The 12,373-nt window shown below is 40.4% G+C and overlaps 1 protein-coding gene across 12 annotated transcripts in view; it reads left to right on the top strand.

Moving 5' to 3' along the window:
• Positions 1 to 12,373, top strand: part of fbrsl1 (fibrosin-like 1) — a 358,314-nt gene that overhangs the window by 173,092 nt on the left and 172,849 nt on the right. The gene's annotated exons all lie outside the window — the stretch shown is intronic.

The raw sequence follows: 12,373 nt of genomic DNA, 5'->3' as shown, positions 1-12,373 counted from the left end.
CAGAACACAGCTTAAGCATGCCTGCTGGTTCTGTTAGCCCTGGCAGACATTCAGATTTTTGTTCTCTTTTTCCTCTCTCTCGAGCTCTGCCTGTTTTTGACACCAAGTAGACCTCATTATTAAGCTAAGCAACCTTTTGCTGCTGACTGATTAGAGACGAAAAGCATTTTTTGTTGTTGTTGTTTTTCTGTGCAAACACTTGTCCTAAAAAAAAAAAAAAACATGCAGGTGTTGGCAACTGGATATCCATCAGCAGAGCTTGAGCTGCTTTACCACTTCCCTCCTACGATTTTTCACACACAGCAGACAGATTGTGAAGATTGGAGCATGGTTTATGTTTAGATGAAGGAGCTGAAGCATAATTGCCCCGTAGGTTTCCAGTGTCCAACACAGACGATTTCCATATGCAGTGCTCCTTGGAGACATTAAGCTAATTTTTAAACACATAATGTTTGATTCTGTTAGTTATGCTGTCAATTTTATTTTTTTTGTCATTCCCCCACGAGATAGAGATACTAAAGATAAACTTATTGTTTTTTTGATGTTGTTTTTGTTCTCATTTCATAGTTGTTGTCTTCTGTGTTTCACCAAGCTACAATCTTTTTACATTGTCAGTTGGTGCTTGGAAACTGGTAACCAGTTCAGATACACCCCGTTTGGAAAAATTGCAACCTTGACTTGCGTGAGTGTGTTGGTTATTTCTGAAATACAATAGACGCACATGACCAGCCTCTTACACTGGGATTAAAATGCTCTGTAATAATTTTTTATTTAGTTGTGTTTGAGTTGCTTTAACCCTCTTTATTGCTTTCAGCTACAGAATTTAATTTGAGACATCATCATGAGGCAGCAAGCTGACAGAGTTGTACAATTGTCCTGTAAAAGTATTCATACTTTTACAACCATGAATATAATTTGATCTAAACACAACCATTAAAGCTCTGGCTGTGTGTTAAAGTGATGCCTCTGACTCAAGTCTGACCAGCTTTCCTGGCCCGAATAAAGAAAAATTTTCCCACGGCATGATGCTGCCACCACCATACTTGGCCTTTGATCCTAACTGATAACAATCTACTAACACCTTCATGGAAGGTTTGTGTTGATACCCGGATCTCATGATGCACAGGGCTTCTTCACCAGCCATGTCAGTTCATTTTGCTTCTCTGGATTTTATTTTGGTGAATGAGAGAAAAGAAGAGCCGAGTACCAACACACATCCCACTTTCCACATTAGATTTTTTAAAACCATGACCATGTTTACAATTATGCACAAGTTTATGTTGATCATTTTAAATTATGATAAAATACATCAGGGCTGAAACGATTAATCTGATTGATCATTATCGGTTGATTACTGAAATGATCATCGGTTAATTTAGAAATCGATTAATCATTAAGTGGAGTATACAGGTTCAAAAAAATCAAATATATTATTATTGGTTATTATTATAATTACCTTATTTTCCGCACTATAAGGTGCACCTAAAAACCTTCAATTTCCTCAAAAGCCGACAGTGTGCTTTATAATCCGGTGCACCTTATATATGGACCAATATTGAGCCACAACAGGTCTAGCAACTATGGTAAGCAGCCGCCGACTACTTTCAATTTTGTGGTTTCACAATGTCCAAGGGGTGCGAATGCATTTGCGAGGCTCTGCCTCGTAAAGGACAAATCTTCAGCATAAAAGTTATATTTGCCAATCGTCACCTTGCTAAATACAATAGCTACAGTTCAGAAAGAGTGCATTAACATGACAGCCGCCCTCAAGTCTTTTACCCCTGACCAGCCGCGCTCAGAGCCCGTGCTCCGCCACCCCAGCGTGTGCTCGGCCTTGGCCCCCGTTCACGCTGGGGCACATGAGAGATTAACTGGGCTGGCTTACTCACTCAGCGGGTTCCGCGACTCCCCTCCACTCATCCTGGCCCAATCTGTCAGCTAACCTCCTGCTCCGTCGAGCCATGGCAGCAGGGCATCACAAGCCCGACCCGCCTTCATTACGCCTGCCAGATGGGCTGAGAATTAGATTCGAACACCCACTATGGAGAGGGAGTGGAGAGAGATTGAAGAGGGAGGGAGGTGGAGGAGGAAAAAAGAAAGAGGGGTGGGGGGGTGGGGGGCTTAAGAGAGAGAGAGAGATGCAGGGGAAGGAAAGTAATGTTTTTTTGTTTTCATTTATGTTGCAAGTTATTACATTTTAATGTCACACCCCTGGGACCTGGCAGCATTAAATGCCTGTTCTTGAATAATCGACACTAACTGCAAGCAAATGCTGGGGAGAAATGAAATTAGTGAGCACAGCAATTTGGCATAGTGATTATCAGCTCCTCGGAGGCACTTCCTGGTGATTTAAGAATGCTAACATTTAAGCAAGTCAGATCTCATTACTCTTCAAGGTTAAATCGAGCCGTGGCGTAGGGGAGGCAGATGCCTGATTGGAAGCAGTGCTTCGCTGTCTCTGTGTCTCTCTTCATTTCTCTTTGTTCGTGCTAATGTTTCTCACTTCAGTGGCAAGACGGCGCAAGCAGAAAAGAGGGCCGTGCGAAATCTGTCAGACCCCAATGACACCTTTTGCCATCTCTTAATTAGATCAGGAATGCTCGCTCTCGAAGGCGTAATTCGTCCTTTACTTGAGATCATCACTTGTTCAATTCCTTGCCGAGGTCTTGGTATTGTTCTTGATGTTAGTCCGCTGCAAAGGCAAAGATCATTGAAAATGAATTAACCAGAGAATTAACTCTGCTTTGATGACAAATAGTCTTGGCGGTGCTTTGCAGGCAGGTTTTGACCAAACCGCAGCGCTGGATGGTTATGGTTAAGTCCAATATGAGATGCGTTTCAAGAGCCATGCATCAAAAACGTTTATCGTAGCTTTACTGGATCTCAGTACTGCATTTGACACAGTTGATCATAACATACCGACAATTTTCCATAGACTGCTAAATTGTTTGGGAATGTTTGTTACTGTGCTGAACTGGTTCAGATCTGACTTGACAGTCAAAGACGACTTTGTGCTGTTTGCCAGTTTTACGTCTAATATTCTGGTGTTCCACAAGGTTCCATTCACAGGCCACTGTTTTTTTTTCTATAATATGTCCCCCTATAACTCAGACTATGAAGTATTACATGGTACCTTACCATAAATATACTGATGACAAACAGCTTTATATTTCTATGTCACAACATAATAACAGTAACCTAATTAGCTACTAAGGCCTGTTTTTCATTAAGCTGTGTGGCACCAGTCAGTGCGGTTTGGTACCCTACTTTTTTCTGTGTCCAGAAAAAAGTAGGGTACCGAGCCCTACTTTCATAAACAAATATGTCTATTTGGTTTTTTTTTCCATAGCACACCATTACTGGACCCCCTTCTGATGTAGGGCCACAGGGCAATACAATATGGTTAGCATGGAGCTACTGGGGTCACACAAGACAGTTATTAAGTTATTAATTATTTATTAAGACACAGAAAAACGGCAAAGCTTCCAACGAGCACAAGACATACTATTGCAAAATGTTGGCTGTCATGCTAGCTTGATGCCACGTTAGCTGTTTGGTTATAATCTGTCCAGTGAGAGTCCAGCAGCTGGTGGAAATGTTCTCCTGACCATAATATAGTGTACCAAACCACACCGGCCCAAGTCTCAATCAATCAATCAAGTTTATTTATGTAGCACATTTCAGCAAGAAGGCAGCTCAAAATACTTTACATAAAAAAAAACACAAAAATACAAAGTCACAGAAGACAGTCAATGAAACATTACATTTTGTCAAGTGCCATTGTTCACATCAAAATGTTTATTAATGTTTCATGTATTATGGCTCAAAAGCTCCTCTAAACAGGTGAACGTGTTCAAACTTTGAATGTACAAGCAGAATTTTATCCAGAATAATGAAGGAATGACAGACGTAAATGTTTTTGGTTCCAAAAAATGTAATGTAATGTGTCATGAGGACTTAGGCAGACTCAAAAAAACTAAAACCCAAAATGCATACAAGTTTTGATTCTTTAGAAACCAACTCTCTAAATCACAAGAGGTTCAGAAAATGATTGATTCTTCAAATCAAGTCTGAATGCATTACTATTTACTGCATCTTTTCCGTTATTCTATTAGAATTTTTGTCAAATCATAGCCATTTATTTATTGAATTTTTTTTTCATTTAACACATTTTCTATTTAACTGCATTTTTCTTTTACTGTTTGAATACATTTCCTGCTGCTGATGTAATTTCCTTTGCATCTGATCCTTTTTATTTTATTTTCTTTGCATTACCTTGGGTGTCAGTGGCACTATACAGAAACGCTTGCCATACAAATCCACTTTGAATTCATCACCTACTCAACTCTTTAATGAACAAAATAATCTAAGGAGTCTTTTATCCATACCAGGAGGGAAAATGTTTACCACCGTCCAGGTTGTGCAACAAATATGCTTTTATGCTGTATTTCTAAGCTGTTCTTGGGAGCCAGAGACATTTTTCAAAGCAATTTCGGTTCTGGTACCTCCTGGTCCGGTGTTTATCTCAAGCCAGCCGTACACATCTGTTCTCCACACACACTTGATCCAATTAGGTGACACCAGACAATGGCCGTCTCCTCAACAAGCCCAGCTACGGCACCAGGGCCCCAGAACAATACGGAAGTGTTTTTCTCTTCCATTACGTTGCGTCAGATCCTTTTAAATGTGTTTACCTGTTGCCGATGTGTCAGCCCGTGTTTTCCTAAAGCGGGTCTCAGCTAGCTGGGAGGAAGAGAACCTCATGATGTGACTAATATAGGTGCACGTTTTACCTCCCACCGCCCTGATACAAGTTTAGGGGACAGATGGGTTGGACTGTTGTTCTCACTTTCTGCACTCCAATGAAGTCAAAACACTTTTTCCACTACAGTGATGAGATTTATTTACAGCACTAACAAAGCCACCTTTGGGAATATGTCTATTTGTTTTTTTCCAAGCTGTTGTTTTCTTTTGCGGGAGGGGAAATCATTGCAAGTCAAATGTAATCATTCCACCGCTTGGTTATGCGCCGTCTCGAATAATAATAGTATTAGTTCGGTCCCTGGTATCGCAGACATCAGGCTTGTAATTTTAATTTCTGAGACACAAGTGACGGGGCTGATCATAACCAATCATAGATGTCACTTTTTTTTTTCATAACAGCTTTATTCTTGGGTGCGTCCTAAAAAAAAAGAATAATTTTGGCTGCCTGAATTCATTATCATGTGCATTCCATGTTGTAAACAAACATGGTAAACTGCAGTGTGGGAATGTTTTTCCTCCTACTTACACAGTGTTTGCGCTGTTCCGCATCTGATCTCCCTACATCACATTTCATCTTTGTTGTGGCCAGAAGGATTTCTGGATTATAGCTGGTTTACCCCAGGAATGAGGGAAAGGCCTCTAAATCGCACCTAGACATTTCCACATAAAACATTCATGCTTAAGTATGATTAGAGGAGATTAAGGTGGGTTTGTTTTGTGTTTGAGACGGCCCCTTGACAATTTGGGAATGGATTGAACAGCTTTCGCTTTCACAGCCTTCTTAATGCCATGCCAGAGTTTTCACCCAGATTTACACTGTTATTTACATTCTGCTTTCATGAAGCAAGGTAGTGGCTGTAAAGCTAAAAGTAATTACACCACTTGAACCTTTCCGCCCTGTTCCATCATAACCAAAAACTTCAAATTCATTCTGTGGGATTTTTACATGTAGTAGAGAAACACAAGTAAATATTCTGAAATTCTTTCTTTCTTTGCAGCTACTAACAGATTAAAATGTGAATTTTGTTCATATTTATTATTGCAAAATAACTCTGGCTCAGTCAAATCCCACAACAATGTTGAGTCTTGCAACACATTCTCAATTGGATTTTTATTTCTGGACTTTGACCGGACCATTGCAACACTTCAGGTCTAATCATTTCTCTCCGTTGCAGCTCCAGTCTCAGTGTTTTATGTGACTGATATTTGGTCTTTTAACAGATTACCCCCACATGAGCCGTTAATGACTCCAGCTCCCTTCGAGTCACCGCTAGCGCCTCCTTTTGAAGGACAGATGACAGAGATAAAAAAATTAAAATAAGATACAAAAGAACAAAATATACAAACAAAACTTAAATGAACTTGATTGCCAAAGTTTTAATCAGTGCAAATTTAGCACAGTCTAAATGGAAAGAAAATGAATATGACAGTTTTGAGGCTTCATTGTGACAAAATGTGAAAAAAAAAAGTAATGGGAAGTAAATTGAGTAAATTTATGAAGCAGTTTGCACTAGGGTCACAATCACCCAGTCACACACTAATACACAAATTGGAGGACAAATTACTTAGTACCTGAAATCGAACCCACAATAAGTTTCCTTCCTACCAGGTCTCAGTGGCGTGTGAAGAATTTCACATGGAAAAGTTTCTGTTGTAACTCAAAAGCATCTGAACGACGAGGAATACCATGAGGGATAAGCATTTCCAAGGCCTGTAGCTAAACCCACTAATTTTATATTAATAAAGAAAAAGCCTGAATATTGTGTGTGCATGGAGTTCACAGAATGTTCAGTATTTTGTGCATTGTGTCCAACCCCGAGCGCTCGCTCTTCAAATTGCGAACTGTTCTCCCAGACAGCGATGTGAATCCATCTCTCCGTCTCTGCCGTTCTGCTGCCATGTATCCCATTTCCATATCATCTCCGCATCATGTATATGAGACGGTGCCCTCCCATGTGCGAGATGATGCCATCCCCAGATAGATTCGTTCAAACATAATGATAAAAGATGAGTTTGGACAGAGCTACTTATTTGACAATCATTGAAGTGCCACTGTGATGGATGGCAAGGAGAACTTCCACTCCTCTCTCCTCCCACCCCATAACCAGGCAGCGATCCCCGATACCTCCTTCTTTATTTCCCCTGCCTGAGCTCAAGGTCTTGTCTCAATTTGAAAAAGAAATTTCAAATTGAATTAAAATTGCTCACTCACCCAAAGCAGGGGCCTATGAGCCTTAAAAATCACATAAATATTCCTACAGCCCCTTCCTCACGCTGCCGCACCCCCGCTTTTATGGTCACCTACTAATGTAAATTATTCATGCCAGGGGGCCCACAGCATCACTTTATTACATTAAAGTGCCTGTGACACAACTGATAGCACCACCAAAGGCGTCACGTGTTAGCTACGCTAACGTATTTGATAAGGTGAGTTCAAGGAAAAACATCAGAGTTAAAAAATCTGACTATATGAAAGATATTTTAAGGAGGAAAATGCACAGCTTCAGCAATGAATCCTTCACTGAAGGATTGATTTTATGTCTTTGGAATTGCAATACAAACTGGGAACTGCAGGGTCGCTGTTTGAAACAGACTAAAAGGACCTGTTGCTGTTCTTAGTGCTATATAAGAGAGATTAATCTTATACATTAATTATTTAAAATAATGCATGCACATATAATCCAAACCTTTCAAAAACCAGCACCTTCCATAAAAGAGGTGACGACTGTGGCTCAGCGGTCAAGTAAAGCACTTTGAGTGGCCATTATGATTGAAAAAACGCTACACAAGTTCACTTTATTTATCATTAACAAACACAAAGAGGTTAAAGGACAAAATAGAGCAACTCTGGTGTTCAACCTTCTTCGTAACAACTAAAATAACCTCTGGATTGCTTTGTGTCTTTGTCAAATCCGTAAAATGTTCCCAAGACGAGTACAAAAGGATGCTGATGGCTTCTTTTCAAGACACGTATGAAACATCCAAAACTGCAAAGGTGTTTGCAGTTTTTCTAGTAGAAAAGTAGAAAATGTCTTTCACTTTTTAGTGAATTCTTACGTGATTCCTCTGAGGTCTGAGGTAACCCTGACAATGTATTGCTAATGTAGAAAGAAAATACAAGTTCGCAATTGCGGCATTTCAATTAAATAATAAACCTAATTAAAATCACAAGTGAGTGAACTTGGTCACACAATAAGTTAATAAATAACATGTGGCGCCATCATTCTCCAACTACTTCCTGTTGTCTTCTTCTTCGTGGTTTGCTCCAGTGGCAACATCCGGATGTTGATCTTGTGACTTGTGTGATGGAAAAAAGTGTTTCCATTGTAGTTTTGTGAAATTCACCCATTTGAAAACTTTTTTTAAAATCAAAAAACGAAGCAAATTTAATTGATTTAAGCAAATTTATTTTCAAAATGTAAAATTGCGCGCTTATACGGTCAATGGAAATGCATCTACTGATAATCAAACAAGCTAAATTTGAGTCTTTTCTTGTAGTTCTTGTAATCTTGGAGTTTCTGCGTCCTTGTAGCACCTAGGTAAGATGTGTTTACTAGTAGGAAATGATGTCATTTTTGTGAAAAATCTTCAAATTCCTGTCGCCTGTGATTTTTCTGACTGCAATGTCTAGCCCATTGTAATGTCTCGCTCAAGTTTCACCATCCATATTAGACTCCATTTCAAGACTCAAGCTTTTTGATCACTTCAGCAGGGAGATTATCTTTCTGCTCCTGAAAGAATGCTTCTCAGTAGCAGTCAGGCCATTACTTTGCATCCATACTGAGCGCTATTTATTGGAACCATGAAATCTAATCTCTGAGCTCAGTTGTAAGTGCAAAGAATCACTTTGATCATGATGTTGAATGAAAAGCAGCAGTTTAGCCTCGTGGAAGAACAAACCCATAGTGAATACCTCTGATGTAGTATAATGTCGGCCCAGAGGGACAGGACATCATTCAGCTACAGCTTTTATACAAAGGTTTAATAACGACTAAGAATGGTTTGATTGATTGGGATTTCCAAGCTGTCACGTCTTGTATCTCTTCTACATATGTGCCCAGCAGATTTAGACACACACACCCACACACACACACGCACAAAAAAAAAATCAAACTTTTCACAAATTACATTTCCTGAACTTGCATTGAGCCACTGCAAGCTGGTGGTGTTGGTGTGCAAAGTAAACAAGAACAGAAAGAGAGAAGACGAGAGAGAGAGAGGGAGAAAAGAAAAAAAAGGTTGAATAGGGTATGAAAGTGTTTCCACTGACAGTTTGTGTTAAACCGGTCTCAGATATGCTCTTTGTGAAGCTTTTCTCGCCTTTTCAGAAACCACCCGCGCGTCTGTAAAGGTGCTGGGCGAGATGAGCGCAACTGATACTGTGGTTCCCACACGCTTTGCCGTCTGAAATTTCACAACCGATAGTGGTTACTGACAGGGAAGGCTTGATAAAATCTCACCTGATTATAGAGAGAGAGAGAGGAAAAAAAAGAGCAGTGAAAAAGAGTTGAGGCATCGGTGAGTAAAAACGAGATGAGATGGCAGGCTTCGCCGGGTCTCTGAGGTTGCGTCTAGGTTTCAGTTGACACATCTCTGGCTGGGCCAACGCGCACCGCCATCTCCACAAGCCAGTGGGTTGAGTCAAGACAGACAAGAAAAACCACACAGACATTGCTTTATCTTGTGATTGCAAATTTGCGAAGAGTGGGTTGTGAAGGTCGGTTACCAGGTTTCCCTTTCACAAGTTGGATTTAAAAAAATAAAAAATTGGCATAAGCTCCTGCTGATTATTATGTTTCTTTTTGATGTTTCTTTTTTTTCTTTTTTGCCTTCTGTTTTTATGTCTTCTACTTGAAACTACCTCCGCCGGCAAGTGAAATTCTCCACATGATTTCTTAATTGCGACTCACTGTCCCCAGCCCAAACTAGGCCTGACACGCGGGACTCCTCCAAGGAAACGAAAGATGAGCTTTTCCCCACGTAGGCAGAAGAACTGACCCCAAAATAGCTAACCTTCCTGGCTCCTGGGAGCTGTTAAACCGAAAATGAACTGCTAAGAGAGATAACATCGCAGCCAGGCAGCGGCTTTTTTTCTCTCTCTCTTTTATTTTTTACTGTTGAGAAACGGAAGAAGGAAGGAAGGCTTCAAGATGGCATCATCCTGTTTGTTCTCTTTCTGACTAACTCCACCATGATTATTCTCCTCCTATCTGATTATCTCAGATTCTATGCACCCTGTGTTGTTGCCATTCAAGATCAGAATTAAAGGCATTCGCCGGGCTCATCAGCATAGGTGGGAACGTGTGGCAGCAAGAACTCTTTGAAAAACAAATTTTCTACCTAAAATTTCACTTTTTTTTTTCCTGATTGAATCTTTCAAAGTTCAGTAAATAGACACATGTCAGACAGGGTCCACCCTCTCCCCACCTACCCACCCACCTCCCTCCTTCCGTTAGACATTCTTGCTAGCAGAGTTACCGTAGGTCCTCATTACAGTGACAGCTCCGTCACAATCTATTACACTGACTGGAAGCCTGTGTGCCTCGTAACTGGAACCAAATATTGGTTTTGCAGATAAATTTAGGGGGGAAAAAAGAAAAAAAAAACTCACATTAATGACGAGAAAAATAAACAGGAGGCTTGTCGACAGGATGGGGATGGTTGTCCCACGGGGAAAGGAACCTCAGGGATGTAAAAATAGCAACGGCATCACCCAATACGGCTCCCGATACCTACCCAGAAAATCTCTCCCCCTTCTCACAGAAAGCTGCTACGGCATGCGGTAGCTCCAGTAAGACAGCAGAAGATTTCATTTGCCCCTCTGCAAAGATCCCAATCCGAAAGCACGCCGCCTTTGGGGTAATGTTAGGTCTTTTTATAAGTTACAAAGATGTAATTAGACAAATTAGCTCAGCAGACACTCAGGGTTGTGTTTTTTTTAATAGCGGCGTGTTGCCTAGCTTGGTAATTAGCAGGCAGCCTCTTGCTACAAAAATCACACGTTGCACTCGAGGCCTTGCATTTGTAACCTGACAACCAGTTTCTGCACAGTAATGAAGGCTTATGCGTCCCTCAGGCTCCGTTTGTCTCAGTTGCAGCCAGGTTTGATGTAGGAATTCACACAGAGTCACTGTGCAAAATCTCTTGTTTATTCCCAGCGTGTCGTTTCCTCGCAGCTTAAAACACGATGGTCCTTTTTTTCCCCGGCGCGGCGACGTATTCAAATCAGGCCGTGTTTTTTTTTTGGGGGGGGGGGGGGGTTGTTTTTTGTTTTGCCTGATAGGCAGAGACTCTGATTCGAGCCAATCACCTTTATGGCTCAATTCATCAGGGCCACGGCCGACGTGTCCTGGTGGGTCTCTTGGCACCGGAGGAGCTGATCAGCCATTTCCACACCGGGCTTGCCGCTCTACCACTTTTAATGACTTTGCCAATGGTGATTTTGACTAAGCGTGTGTTTTTTATTAACTCCGAATAAATTCCTCATCTGCCTGACAATAGACATTCTCTGTGAATTGGATGGAGTGGGCTGAATGCCAGATCGCAAAAAAAGAAGAAAAAGAAAAAAGAAAAAGGCCCGGCGAAATGCAGATTAACTGGGAATGGAATTGATTTGCCTATTTACTCTGTGCGACCACATTCAATTTGTGTCTGTTTATCGCAAATATGCCTTAGTTGCGAGCTTTTCACACTTACAATGGGTTTTCATATGCGGGCGGAAATTGATTTTTCTCTCCGTTTTCTCTTCGTTTGTATCCAGTCGCACAATGAGAGGCGACTCTTTATCTGGAAAGACATCACATGTAAGGTGCTTTGACTAGGTGCACATTCAATGAGTCGTAACTCACTTCATTCACCAGCGTTTCTCTACTTTTAGCTAGTATTATTCAAAGCATGTTAAGGCCTTCTGTGCGCAGTACTGTCCAACCCCTTGATTGTTTTCACGTTACATTCACAGATTTAATGTACGTTATTGGGGTTTTACTGATAAACCAACAGAAATAATTCCATTGTAAAATGGAAAGAGAAGTAGAGCTTAGTTTTCAATTTTATTTTCTAAATTAAATTCCAAAAAGTGTGGACAATTGTTGTCAACCTCTTAACTTAAATGTCTGTAAAACCTTTCAGAAGTCAACTAATTAGAATGAATACATTATATCGGTGAAGTCCAGATGTGTGATTTAATATCAGTATTAATCCATCTGACTAAGCAATAGTCTAACCCTTTTAGTTGTTGCTAAACATTTTTTCTATAGCAACAACAGAGAAACAGACTTCAAGAAAGCACGTTTGATATTGATGCAAATAACTTTAGACTGGGCAGAAGTTCACAGTCAGACATTAACCCATTAAATATACAGCCAGAGCTAGAGTGAAATGTTTGTTTTTTAGAGTGTCCTAGTCAAAGTCCAGACCTAAAACCTAACTGAAAGTCTTTTGCAAGGATGAAAATTGATGTTCGCAAAAAAATCAAACCTGAGTGAACTTTTGCGTCTGGTTTGGAAAAGCTAGTAGAACGTAAATGAAAAAGTTTTTTTTTACCAAATACAGATACGTTCACTTTTCCTACTTTTCTTTATAATTTCCTTTAAACATAAAGGAAATGATG

This window comes from Poecilia reticulata, chromosome 9 (assembly GCF_904066995.2).
Source record: "Poecilia reticulata chromosome 9, P_reticulata-male-v2, whole genome shotgun sequence".
Lineage (NCBI taxonomy): Eukaryota > Metazoa > Chordata > Actinopteri > Cyprinodontiformes > Poeciliidae > Poecilia > Poecilia reticulata.
This window is presented reverse-complemented; position numbering and strand designations above follow the sequence as displayed.